Source organism: Olea europaea, unplaced genomic scaffold (genome assembly GCF_002742605.1).
Source record: "Olea europaea var. sylvestris unplaced genomic scaffold, O_europaea_v1 scaffold1331, whole genome shotgun sequence".
Classification (NCBI taxonomy): domain Eukaryota; kingdom Viridiplantae; phylum Streptophyta; class Magnoliopsida; order Lamiales; family Oleaceae; genus Olea; species Olea europaea.
In genome coordinates this window covers 74,399-85,439 of record NW_019230793.1, presented here as the reverse complement: position 1 = coordinate 85,439, position 11,041 = coordinate 74,399, and positions in this window count along the sequence as shown.

The window sequence follows — 11,041 nt, the reverse complement described above, 5'->3', positions numbered from 1 at the left end:
CCCACGACGGAGGGAGCATGATGCAAAGATGCCCAGAGAAGGGCGTAGGCACCGAAGAAATCGGCAAGCTCGAGATGAAGCCCCTATCCACGAGGTGGATACCATATTTGGAGGCCCGTACGTTGGCGGTGAAACACGAAATGCCAAAAGGAATGACGCTCGGGAGGCTAAACACCCCCATTTGACAAGCTATATTGTGGATAGTAGCTCCCGAAGAAACCAAGTTCCACCCATTGTCTTCACCCAGGAAGACGCCGAAGGAGTTCATTACCCCCATTGCGATGCGCTCGTGGTGAGGGCTGTCATAGCCCAAAATGGGCTCAAACAAATGTTAGTTGACAACGACAGCTCCATCAACATTCTATTCGAATCCACCTTTAACAAGATGATATTGGATCATTAGTTGATGCCCACCACCACTCCATTGTACGGATTTACTAGAGATATTATCACTCCGAGGGGAAAGATGACACTTGCAGTGGAGATGGGAGAATCCCCACAAACAACGATGAACTTCATGGAGTTCCTCATTGTCGACAGCCGGTCGGCTTACCATGGAGTGTTAGACAGACCAGCCCTAAAGGAATTGGGAGCAGTCACCTCCATCCACCACTTATGCATGAAATTCTCGACAGAAAATGGGGTGGCAATGGTGAGAGGCGACCAAAGAGGCTCGAGAGAGTGCTATCTAAGCTCCATCAAGAAGGTAGAGCCCCGGGACGTCCATGTAATCATAGCTGATGTGGTCATGGCTAATGTCCCAGGTGATACTCCCACCGAACAAGACGATGTTGATATGATCGACGCACCGCCTAATCCAGAGGTGCTGGTCATCGATGAGATTGATCCCTGCATAATGGAACACGAACCCCAAGCATCCCCAGTAGAGGAACTTGAAAGCTTCTCCATAGACCCCCCGAGACCTATCAAAGGTGCTGAAGGTAGGCAAATGCCTATCCAACATTCTGAAGGAAAAGATTAAGGATTTCCTAGGCAGGAACCTTGATGTCTTCGCTTGGAGGCATGAGGATATGGTAGGCATAGACCCCAACGTTAGCTGCCACCACCTGAAAATTGATCCCAAAGTTGCCCAGCATAGACAAAAAAGGAGAGCCCTCAATCCTGAGAGGTATGAGGCCCTAAAGGAAAAAATTCAGAAGCTCATCCAAAATGGCTTCATCAGGGAAGCAACCTACCCGAAGTGGGTCTCCAACCCAGTTTTAGTAAAGAACCACAACGACAAGTGGAGGGTGTGCATCGACTTCACCAACCTCAATAGAGCTTACCCGAAAGACAACTTTCCACTCCCAAGGATCGACCAACTAGTGGACTCCACGGCTGGGCACGAGTTGTTGAGCTTTATGGATGCATACTCCGGCTACAACCAAATTCTCATACACCCGACCGATGAAGAGCACACCTCTTTCATCACGGACCGAGGCCTCTATTATTATAGAATGATGCCCTTCGAGTTGAAAAACGCCGGAGCAACCTACGAAAGACTCGTAAACAAGATGTTTGTGGACCTCATTGGCAAAACAATGGAGGTCTACGTGGACGACATGCTAGTAAAAAGTTTGGAGGCTGAGGACCATATAACATACCTCAACAGCACTTTCCAAATCCTAAGAAGGTATAGGATGAGACTCAATCCCCTCAAGTGCGCCTTTGGGGTAGCCTCCGGCAAATTCTTGGGGTACATGGTCAACCAACGAGGAATTGAGGCCAACCCTGAGAAGATTGAGGCTCTATGCAAGATGAGGTCCCCCCAAAAGCCAAAGGAGGTGCAAAGTCTTACCGGGCGAGTGGCCGCACTTAGCCGCTTCATCTCCAAAGCTACGGACAAATGTCTCCCATTTTTCAAAGTGCTGAAGGCTGGGAAAAAATTCCAGCGGACCAAGGAATGTGAAGAGGCCTTCCAATGCCTGAAAAGGCACCTGGGGCAGGCCCTCTCCTCTCCAAACTGAAGCCCAGTGATATCCTACAACTATATTTGGCCGTCTCCCATGAGGCCATTAGCTCGGTTCTGATACGGGAGGAAGGGTCCACCCAACTCCCCATATTCTACACAAGTAAAGCCTTCCTATCGTCGGGAAACCCGTTACCCCAATATGGAGAAGCTCGCTTTGGCCTTGATCACGGCCTCTAGAAAATTAAGACCCTACTTCCAAGCTCACATCATCCATATCCTGACAAACTTTCCCCTGAGGCAGGTACTCCAAGGGCCCGATGCCTCAGGAAGGTTATTGAAATGGTCAGTGGAACTAAGTGAATTTGACCTTGTGTTCAAAGCTAGGGTAGCCATAAAAGGGCAAGCCTTGGCTGACATTGTGGCTGAATTCGCCAACCTACTCGATGTGGATGAAATCATGGAACCTGTCTAGCCCCCCACGTAGAACCTCTTCGTCGATGGGTCATCTGGGGATGTCGGCTCAGGTGCCGGGTTTGTCCTCATCAACCCCGAGGGTCACAAACTCACTTCGGCGGTGAGGTTCGGATTCAAAGTTACCAATAATGCAGCAGAATATGAGGCACTTCTCGCAGGCCTCAGGTTGGCCACAAAAATGCAAGTAAAGAGGCTACTCATCAGTAGTGACTCCCAGCTGGTTGTTAGCCAAGTCAATGGTAACTTCTGCCAAAGACAAAATGATGGCCTCCTATCTGAAAATGGTGATGAACCTCATCCCATCGTTCGAAAAGTTTGAGTTGATCCAGATCCCCCGCGTCGAAAATGGGCATGCGGATGCACTCTCGAAGCGGCTAGTAGCAAGGACTCAGAGCTACTCACGGTAGTACCTATTGAGCACCTCCTCCTGCCTTCGATCGAGCCCCCTACTGTAATGTGGATCGCTGGAACTCCCACTTGGATATAGCCAATCATAGCATACCTCAAAGACCAAGTACTGTCAACCAACAAGAATGAGGCTTGCAAGCTAAGAAGGAGGTCAGCCCACTTCCTCTTCATTAATGACATTCTCTACAAGAGGAGCTTCTCCTCCCCACTCTTACGGTGCGCCGGAGGAGAAGAGGCTACCTACATTTTAAGAGAAATCCACGAGGGCGTGTGCGGCAACCACTCTGGAGGTCTATCTCTGGCACAAAATATATTGAGGTAGGGGTACTACTGGCCAACCCTAAAGCGGGACGCCCTCGAGTTTGTACGAAAATGCGATAAATGACAGCGCTTCTCTCTGGTGCAGATACAACCATCGTAGGATTTGACCGCCGTCTCCAGCCCCTGGCCTTTCTCAAAATGGGGTGTGAACCTCATAGATCCCCTACCTAAAGGTAGAGGAGGGGTAAGTTTTGCAATTGTGGCCATTGATTACTTCACAAAGTGGGACGAAACTGAACCCCTGGCAAAAATCACTGAAGCCAACACCTCCAAGTTCTTATGGAAAAATATTATTTGCCGGTTCAAAATTTCCTACTCAATTGTCTCAGACAATGGCAGACAGTTTGACAACAAGAAGGTTAGAGAATTATGAGAAGAGCTCGACATAAAGAAGCACTTCTCCACACCTCACCACCCACAAGCAAATGGCCAAGTTGAGGCCGTGAACAAGAAAATCAAGCACATCCTGAAAAGGAAGCTTGATGTATCAAAAGGGGCCTGGGTTGATGAGCTGCCCCAAGTCCTTTGGGCGATCCGAACCACCACCAGGACCCCAACAGGGGAAACGCCCTTCCTCATGGCATATGGAACTGAGGTGATGAGCCCCGTGGAGGTCGGACTTCCATTCCCAAGACGTCTGCACTTCAACGAGATAACAAACGACGAGTTTCGGAGGTTCAACCTCGACTTCATCAAAGAAGGAAGAGATAACTCCCAATTGAAGCTCGGCACATATCAGAGAATGATGACAAGGTACTTCAACTCAAAAGTAGAGAAGAGGTCATTCTGAATCAACGACCTTGTACTCAGGAGGGTCTTCCTATCCTCAAAAGAACCTGGTTCCGATTCCCTAGGCCCAAACTGGGAAGGTCCATACAAAATCAGAGAAGAAGTTTAACCTGGGACTTACTGGATTGAAGACATGAACGGTAAGGCACAACCCCGTCCATGGAACATTGAACACCTCAGAATCTATTACCAATAAATGTACTATCTTGCTGGATGACCTTTCCCAGCCTTTGTAACATTTTTATGGTTCAATAAAATTCAGTGATTAAATTGACGTATTGTACTACCTCGACACCTCGGAGGAGAGGCTCGCGTCCCACCTCTGGGCCGCCTCGCTTGAACTCCGAGGTGCTAGCACATGCCTCCCTTTGGCCAGGCTAAACGCCAAGGAAAGAAGCCTCAACATGGCTGCACCATCCACCATGTCTGGGATGCGTCATTACCTCGGAGGAGAGGCTCGCGTCCCACCTTTGGGCCACCTCACTTGAACTCCGAGGCTATAGCACATGCCTCCCTTTGGCCAGGCTGAACGCCAAGGGGAGAAGCCTCAACATGGCTACGTCATCCACCATGTTTGGGATGCGTCGTCACCACAGAGGAGAGGCTCGCGTCCCACCTCTGGGCCACCTCGCTTGAACTTCGAGGCGCTAGCACATGCCTCCCTTTGGCCAGGCTGAACGCCAAGGGGAGAAGCCACCTCACTTGCATTTCAAAGCTCATAAAGTTTGAGGCTCATGCAGTTGTTCATTTGCTTAAGTCCGAGGCTCATACAGCTATTATACTTAAGTAAAGTTCATTTGCTTAAGTCCGAGGCTCATTCAATCACTATACTTAAGTAAAGTTCATTTGCTTAAGTCCGAGGCTCATGCAGTTGTTCATTTGCTTATGTCCGAGGCTCATGCAGTTATTACGCTTAAGTAAAGTTCATTTGCTTAAGTCCAAGGCTCATACAGTCGTTCAATCCAGTTGTTTATAGTGATTGAAGTTAAGGTACCAAGTTAAAGTTATCTTGTTAGTGCTTCTGTCAACTTTTAAGTTCATTTGTTTAACGAGGAGCGTATACATGGATAAAGAAACAACAATGAATGAAAAAGGCATTATATTGATCTTCAATAAGGATTACAAAAGTGGGCCTCAGGCCATTACATTCGAAAGACTGAAAAGAAAACTAATCTAAGCCTAGGTAGATGGGGGAGGTGCTTCGGAACTTGGGGCTTCGGCAGCTTGAGTATCGGCATTTGTCTTCTCTGCCTCAGCTGCTTCATTACCCTGCACCTCCTCAGTAAAGGTCTGAGGTACCTTGTCCACGAATTCAGATCTGAGTTGAGTGAGATCCAAATTGGGATACAGTTCCTCTGCCCGCTCCATCACCTCAGCATAGGCAAAGTTTCTCCAGTAAGCACTAAAGCTCTTATACTCCTCTGTATTTTGGAAGTTGGCGACGTACTCCTGCACTGCCTCCTCCCTCGCCTGTTGAGCCTCCTCTCTTGCGTGGGAGGCATCATCCACATACCACTTGATTTGGATTTTCAAGAACTGGTAAACCTCTTGGGCACCCGCCAAAGAGAGATTTGCCTTCTCCAGGGCCTCGGCGGTCACTTTCTGGTACTCATTGGAGACCTCCACCTTCTTTGTCAGGGAGGCCACCTTGCACTGTAACTCATGGACTTCCTTCTTCAAGGCCTCAATCTGGGCCAAGGTAGACTCCAGCTTGGTCAATTCTTCAAGTTTTTGGGCCTTGGCTTCTTCCACCTCGGCCTTAGCTGCCTTCAACTCCTCTGCGAGGGAGGTCATCTTCTCCTCTGAAGACTGGGTCCTTATTTGAAAATCACTCAGGGCCTCCCTGCATTCAAGTATGAGGCCAAAGGTTCTGACGCTTTGGCTCACCAAAGCCCTCGTCAGGTCAGTCGCATCGCAGGATGAGGCATGCAACTGCCACCTATCAGTCCAGAACCGGTAGAAGCTCTCAGTAGCGCTCTGGACCTCCTGGGGCAGAGCCTCCACCAAAGCTAGGGCCAAGGTCTCCTCCCTACCAACTAGGAAGCTTGGAGACTTGCCCTTCTCTCGAAGAGGCTTCTGTTTCACTGATTCCTCCTCAGCAGCCTCGGCAGTTCTCTCGCAGCCTCTTCTCGTACCTCCTCAGCCTCAGCCTCTCTAACCATTTCTATCTTGATGGCTTTGGAGGCGGATGTGAGCAGCTTCAGCTCGCCAGTTGAGTTAGCCTCATGGGATACTGATGTCCCAAATTTCCCTGACGAGCTGGTGATGTGCACCAGCTTTCTCCTCTTCGCGTCCTCAGGGACTTTCTCTTTCCCCCGAGGCTCTTTTGGCTTCTCCTGCCTCTGAGGAGCCCCCTCCTCAGAAGCCTTTGGAGTGCTATCCTTCGAATGGCATTCCAACCTGCCTCGGACCTCCTTCGCCCCACTGGACCCCGACTTCAGGGGCCTCGCCTTAACAGTGGTTGTAGCCTTCAGAATAGTAGCCACGTCCGGAGCTGGGTACTCCCTCCTCTTGAATTTATCTGCGTAGCACGTCAGGTCAGCACACTAGTATCAAAACAAAAGAATAAGAAATTTACAACTGTGGGAGCTTCGTACCTCTGGAAGCCATCAGTCCAAAATCCAAGAAATAGCGACTCCTGCCAATCAGGTGGTCAAAGTGTCAGAGCTTCAAAGGCCTCTTGTAGATGTCCTCTATCACCTCGAACTCTTCCCTACTGAGCTCGAATCTCGTACTACAATCTGCAATGGAAGCTCCAACAGTTAGAAAATTTCAAGTGTTCAATTTAGAAGTACAAGTAGGGGCTGGGAGACTCACGAGCTTCGTAGTACTGGGTCAGCACTATGCAAGAAAGGGCTTTATCCCCCTCCACTGCCTGCCACTTTCCTCGCACCCAGAACCAGGACTCCTTCCACCCCTTGATGGAAGAAGGCAGTCCCACCACAAAGGGTGTGTGAGCCCCCCAAGGTGTAAGGTAATACCACTCCCTGGATTCCTTCCCTATGACCCAGGGCTGGAAAAGGGTCATGAATACATGGAGAGGCATATCCTCCCCAAGTGACACCTCCTGCCACAGGAAGTACGAGCCAACCAGCTGGCTCCACACATTTGGCAGAACCTGGGTCGGCGACAACATGAAATTCCTCAACACCACCCGAAAGAAGGGGTGCAGAGGATGACGCATACCTACCTTAAACAGGTATTCACTAACTGCCACACAACTGAGCCTCGGATAGCAGGCCCGCTCATTCGATTCGGGAACTAACATTTCTATAGTGTGGGGGACACTGTATCTCTCCCTGATCTCCCCCAACCTCTTCCACATCATACTTGAAGGCACCCTAGATGCCCCCCACTCTTCAGTATAATCTATTGGCTCCTCGACCATGGCGTACCTATCAACCTTGGAATCCCCCCTATGACTGATCCCACAATCTAACGAAGCTACTGCCACCAACTCCCTACCCAAGGTGGACTCCATTTCACAGTATTAACACAGAAATAAAAGGGTTCTTCTAAGAATAATACCTAACGGAGGAACTACGCAAACGAAAATAGGCCGGAGAGTGAAAGAACAAACAAACCCGACGCCGAAAAGTTCAAAATTTCATAGAGAATCAGATTGAAAATGTTTACAAGTCCTGAAAAATGGGATTTTCTCACCTTTTATAGAGGTCCACGACGAACCCCAGCCATCAGATCGAAGCTCAGTCAATCTGAACCCTCTATTGTAGATCAAATTCGAGGTGTTGAATTCAAACAATTTTTCAAACCTACGCCTCAAATTCAAGCGTGCCTCCCACGCAGCCCATCCAACGTGTTTGCTTCTAGAACCTCCAGCTGTCCTCATAATTGTGTTTTTAATTCGACGACGGCAGATGCCTTGGAAGTCGTAACGGGTCAGCCACTTTTCCTTGAAAACAAGCACAAAACATCAAATCATTGGCACAACTATCGACGCACAATCATTCCCATTGAGCCTCGGCTTCAACTTCAACGTTCAGCCAACAAGCTTCGCAGGTTCGGTTTCCCTACCACATCGGCTTCAACTTCAACGTTCAGCTAACGAGCCTCGCAAGTTTGATTTCCCAACCACCTCTGCCTCAACTTCATCCTTCAGCCAACGAGCCTCGCAAGTTCGGTTTTCCTACCACCTCGGCTTCCTCTTCAACACAGCATCGGTCTCTTCGTCATTCGCCTACAGCAGCACATCTCTAACTGCAACCATGATATAAATATCTATAATTGGACTTGGGGGACTATTATTTGGGGTTCAAGAATCCTTTCAATTTTTACTTCATTAAAGTCCACGCATTACATAAATGACCATACTTGAACTTGGGGGACTATTGTTGCGTATTATCATACTTGGCCAACCTACCTGGGCCAATGGCCCACTCAGGCCAAACCACGTGACACTCCAGCCGAGGTGTCACATATTGTCGAGGTGGGCTATGGCAGAAGCCCTTCAAGCCGAAGTCCACTAGCCGAGGCTCCCTTTTACTGAGGCCTGTGGATGTAACCGAGGTTCGCATGCTGAGGCCTATGAGCCGAAACCATGATGCTGAAGCTGGTTGAAGTTAGTTGAAGCCCTCAAATGGAAGTATTGTATGAAATAGCTGAAGCCCCGAAGCTGATGCAGGAGCCTCCGAACCACAAGGGAGCATCCTCCATGATCACTGCTCCCAAGAGATCTTTTGCACTTAGATCTTATTCGAATGATTGATGAAACGTTTGTCATAAGCATAAAGGTCAAGTCTTGTCACTAGTACGGAGGCTCTGCACAAGCAATAAATACGCAGCAAGTTAGCAAGTCAAACCCCATGCCTAGGATAAGATGTTTGAATCAAAGAGATGAGGCCACATGCCACCTCATCCAAGAACTCCCATTTCACATGTATCACTATAAATACTTCCCTTGTATAACATCAAAAGGCTAATGCAAGAATCAATACAAAGAACTACACTTTACTCAATTCTCTCTCATTTACTTGCAATACACAAATCGAGCTTATACGCATTTACATATACATTTACGAACACCGGTTGGTAATTATTGTACAATCGGATCATGAACAACCCGTCAGATTCTGAACGTCACCGTCCTGCATCATTGGGCTACTCCCACGCCCTTTGAACCGTTCGTTTTAGACTGTTCACATGTCTTAGCGTGTTGGACATTCGTCCACGTGTACGCGGGTGGGACCGGCATCTGTTGGCAACACTTTTTGGGTCAACAGCACACCTTCGACTTCAGGTTTTTGATGAAGGGTAAAATAATGGAAGTTCAACCCAACTAACACCTAGAAGAAGAAATCTCAATAAGAACAATGCAATCTTATCAATGATATATTTTGATCACATCGCAAATTGTGTTTCACTATACTTGAACCATCGAGTATACAATTTGTAACATCCTATATGATCATGGAACTTTAGATAACTGTTTCAAATTATAACATGTGAATAATTGAATGTTAATTCATAATGTTGTTTTACAAAATACTACTCGAAGGGCATCAAACAAACAACAATGACCTTGCCGACGTTGACTGAGGTTGTGATGCGTGGCCAAAGCCCTAATGCTTGGATCTAAAGATTCCTTAGCAATAATGTTAGCAAATGGATTCCGGTGGTTTCCATCCACTACATCAAAAATGGTCATTTGCAACATATAGAATGCAACATTCAGTAGTTAAGTGTTGCTAAAGAAGTCTATTACAACATTTTAATAAGTGAAATATTGCAATTAGTTATTGTAATTGAGTTTTGACAATATTTTTTAAATAAATGTTTTTAGTGTTACTTTTCCCAACTTTTTTTGAATGTTGCCAAAAGTAAAGAGTTTTTGCAATATTTTTTAAATAAATATTGTCGATATTACTTTTCACAACATTTTTTGAACATTGCCAACGTTCAAAAAACGTTACGAAAAGTCGAATTTTTTGCAACATTTTTTAAATGTTGCAAAATGCCATATTTTGCAATGTTTTTTGAACGTTGCAAAAGAATCTTTTGCAACGTTTAAAAAACGTTGTAGAAGGCTATTTTTTACAATGTTTGTCAAACGTTGCAAAAGGATATATTTTGCAATGTTTTTCAAACGAAACATTGCGAAATGTCAAACTTTCGCAATGTTTAATAAACGTTGCAAAAGGCTTTGTCTTTCGCCGCAACGTTTCTAAAACGTTGTCAAAGATCTCTTCCGTAACGTTTAATAAACATTGCTATTAGAAAAATATTTTACAATCTTGCTATAAGTACAGAAGGATTTTGACAGAATACTTACAGAACACTCACAGTTCGAGGGCCCACACACATTTTTGACATTTTTTATACAACATGGGACCCACATACTTATCTCTATTCTGTCAAAAATCTGTCAAAATAAATCTGTACCCTCAAATTTATTCAACATTTTATAAGTGGATTTAATTTTTTTTTCCCGTCAACATCCAATTTTTTTCTCTTTTCTTTTTCTTGACAAGGCCCATAAAAAAAATGTTAAAAAAAAAAAAAATAAGATAAATTGAATAACCAATTTTTACAATACACAATTTCCCTCCTACTTAAATTTTCACTTCCCACTTAAATTATTTTCCCCAATTAAATGAAAAACTTGAATGGAGAAATCATTTTCCTCTCCCGGCCGACTCCAACTCGCCTCTCCTCTCGCAACTGTAAGTATTATGCCCTAGGTCCAATCAACTTTGGACATAAATACTTTTATATGTAATTAATGCAATTAAATGGCAGATCTATTATTTGATTAATAGACAATTAAATAAATAATAGAGTCCGTAGATTCAAATATTTGTAATTTGTTAATCACAATGAGTTGTGATTATGAGATACAAATTACATTTGATTGAATCTTAAATCATCCGTGGTCGTAAGTAATAACGAGATACGGATATCGTTATTACGGATAGACCATCATGTGTAGCATTTCTTACTTGTGAAGTAAGTAGCTGATCTCACAAGTTAAAGTGTGGTGACACTTAAATGAACACGTGGATGTTTGTTATAGAACAAAACATTGGAGACCCGTCGAGAGATTCCACATGGATAACTATCTGAGTGTCAGTGGTTAATCTCTAACGTTCGGTAGTGGAATTGGTCCTTTGACTTGAGGTC